The sequence below is a fragment of the Pseudorasbora parva genome, chromosome 4 (genome assembly GCF_024679245.1).
Source record: "Pseudorasbora parva isolate DD20220531a chromosome 4, ASM2467924v1, whole genome shotgun sequence".
Taxonomy (NCBI): Eukaryota; Metazoa; Chordata; class Actinopteri; order Cypriniformes; family Gobionidae; genus Pseudorasbora; species Pseudorasbora parva.
In genome coordinates this window covers 4,457,779-4,461,170 of record NC_090175.1, presented here as the reverse complement: position 1 = coordinate 4,461,170, position 3,392 = coordinate 4,457,779, and the positions used below count along the sequence as shown (strand labels likewise).

The 3,392-nt window shown below is 38.3% G+C and overlaps 1 long non-coding RNA gene across 1 annotated transcript; it reads left to right on the top strand.

Annotated features, from left to right (window-relative positions):
* The first annotated feature begins 1,487 nt into the window (after positions 1-1,487).
* LOC137073837 (uncharacterized) lies at positions 1,488-3,146 on the top strand. Its single transcript, XR_010904800.1, has 3 exons — positions 1,488-1,826; positions 2,087-2,179; positions 3,123-3,146. It is a non-coding gene; the product is annotated as an uncharacterized lncRNA (long non-coding RNA).
* The last annotated feature ends 246 nt before the right edge of the window (positions 3,147-3,392 follow it).

Here is a 3,392-nt window from a genome sequence, read left to right as displayed (position 1 = left end):
GAGCAGAAAACAGAGTGGGATGAACAAATTTGACAAATTTTAGTTCTAAAGAAGGTCATGAAATTATTACATTGTTCTGTAATGTGTTCTGCAATCTTCTCTAGCCCCTATGAGTGGAGCAATATGTGATTTGAGGTTTAAGGAGATTATTTATGGTGGAGAACAGCCGTTTGAAATTGCCAGGACTATCTTGAATAATATTTGAATAATACTGTGACCGTGCTTCTTTGAGTAGTTGGCAAAACTTGTCTCTAGGTGACAAGCAACGTCCAGCATATAAAACTAAAACAGATCTAAAGGGGCTGTTAACAAGTATACAGAGGGGAAAGAGTGTAAATGGAGAGGGTGCATCATCTAGAGAAGAGGGTGAGGGTGCTTTAGCAGAACTCAAAAATGAGTTCTCAGTAAATCATAATATACCTGAAATCAGTGCAGAGGAGGTCCCACTCTCATAGTCGAGGACACATGAGACAACTTTAGGCTACAGTAATGGGTGTCAGTCTCAATCACCTCTGTAGAGAAAATCTGCATAAAACTCCACAATAATTGCTTCCATTTCATTCCCAGACAGCATTTACATCTGTGCCAGATCCGTTTTCGAATCAGCAGATTCGCGCAGCAGTCACACTCACTATGCAGATCTGCACCAACTTTGCGCCAGACCTGTCTGTAGATTGAACTATGGCAGTCCGTCCGGCGGGCGCGGCGCCGATCCGGGGCAGCTGCGCAGACCATACGCGTCACAGCTGAATTGAGTCCGTTCGGCGGGTTGGGTGCCGAACCGGGGCAGCTGCGCAGACCATACGCGCCACAGCTGAATTGAGTCCGTCCGGCGGGTGTGGGCCGGACCCCAGCAAGAGCGTTCACGTTAAGTTTTTGTTCGTTTGGTTATTTTTTTGGGGAATCAAAAGTGGTACTCAGGCTCCCTTTAGTGGTACGCAGAGGAATCACTAATTTAAAGTCCCCTTTAACCCAGCGGGCACCTTGACGTCAATTTGACGTCAAATATTAGTCAAGACTTGACCAATATTCTGTATGCACCATTTTAAATTCAGTTTGGAAATTAATTTTTTCCAGTGTTAACTGGGTGAAAATCGGAAGTTAATCCCACACTTAAATTGGTTTTATGTATATGTAGGACAAAATTTTTGACGTTTAATTTACATCAAATCAACGTCATGTTTTAGACATCAAATTGATGTCATATTGACATCAAATTGATGTCATATTGACATCAAATTGACCTCAATATTTAGTAATTATTTCATTTAAGTTTATAACATTTTTCATGACTAAGGCCTTAAAATGCATCCATTTGGCACAGTTTCCTTCCGAGCCGTTTTGGATTTGTAAAATATTTGACATTAATCAATTTTTTTTTAAATAGCTGCGTTTGCAAAAACAAAAACAAAAACATCCTAAATAATAAAAGTGCCATTATCACGTGGGGTGGCATTTTGCAGTAAAATGTAATGTGTTAATTATAGATGTGTCTGTAAATGCTGCGTGACTTGAAGTGTTTTGGTTTTAATGTGCGTGCGCATTGAACAGTCGAGAAGATTTCAAACACTGAAGCGTCGCAGAGTTGCCATGGATACGATGCAGCAGCAACCGACAAACTACAAAACTCCCTCTGTTGTTTTTCCCCCACTGCTTTCAGGTGAGTTTATTTTCTCTAAAGTTACACAAACAATACACACAGCTTTTCCTAACACTTTTCTTACGTGTAATTGACACTCTTCTGTTGAATATTTACTTTATAGAAATGTAATGTTATTAATTGTCTTCGAGAAAGTTCGTTAGCATCCCAACTGTTTTCAGAGCAGGTAAGTTAAGTTAACGTTAACAGTTAACGTAACTTAAGCTCTTATTAATAAAATGTGTTCTTTTAATAACATATTTATGGGTAGATTAGAGCCGAGGTGTTGAACTTGACAGTTTTGTAAAGGTTTTGCTGGAAATTGAATAGGTCATTAGGGCTTATTCATTTAATGTTAGTTAAATGTGTGCGCTGTTAATCGATGAATGCGAAAAATGCGAATGTGAAACTGGTTAAAATATATATACAAATGTTCTGTGATTTCAGGAGGGACAAAGTAACCACTATAACATTACAGCAATTATCCCAAGATTACAACATTTCTGGAGGAAGCTGCTGACAGAGAAGTAGGAAACACAGGTGAGCTGATAAAGTTATAATCTCTGATCAAGTAAAAAATAATGTTTTACCAATATTTTCCACCTATAATATCACCATACATCTATCTTCTTTTTATTTTCTCAAATTATTGGTTTTATTTATTTTGTTTTAGAAGGCTTTGACATCCAAACGTAAGTGACACTGTATGAACAATATTAAAGGTGCACTATGTAGTATTTATATATGTGTTATATATTTTGTTCAGTTGAGTTCTTACAATATCCCAAATGTTTCCAACTATTTGTAAATTGTGAGAAAATTGCTATTTTAACCAAGGACCCGTGGCGTTTCAGCATAGCGTTTGAGGGAGTCACCTGTCAATTGCGTCATATCTGTGCCATAGAAGCGCTTTACTCTTAGCAGTGTGAACAAGTGAATGCATAGAGTAACGTAATAACATAATTTTAAAACACACTCAAATGTATCTAATATGATAAACAGAGGCGCATACTCATGACCGGAAAAGCGGAAATGGTGCACAGAACAGTGTTCCATCCCGTCATGATAAAAGTCCCGGTGCTCACGAGGCGTGTGTTGTTCATCTCATTAACAATCGCTCCAGCAACCTTGCTAAGCTCCACAACACTTGGACCTGCTCTGCTTCCTACTACATTAATGTTAATAATCACATTCATGAATGAGTCCTATCCCGATTCTTTTCCACCGGCTGTGAGATGAAGACTATATGGCCCAAGGTTCTGCTCTTAAACTTGGCATCATCAAACTACGCCTTTGTTTTTTGCTTTGCATTACATCATGTATAACCTTGTGCACACAGAAAGTATAACACTAGCTTTAAAGAGGTTAAATTACTTTGTGAATTGCTATGTTACTACAAATGATGGTTGATGAAAGTCTTATTTATGCTCTACTTTAAATGATGTGAAACAAGTAATACAAAATATGCTCCATCTTCATTCAGGTTCTGTACAGCAGTCAGGCCCAGCATCTTCAGAGGCTGATATAAAACATCTAATGAAGAACCATCTTCGAGCTGCTCCCAACAGAAATGAGGGAATGGGACGCCAAAATGGTCAGACAGCAATTGATCTGTGTTCAGATTCAGATTAGGAAATTGTTCAGAAATTGTATTTAATGTGTGTATTGTGTCTGACCTCAGCGTATTTCCCTATTGTACACCACAGTGATAAATATATATTGTGTGTGTGTGTGTGTGTGTGTGTGTATGCTT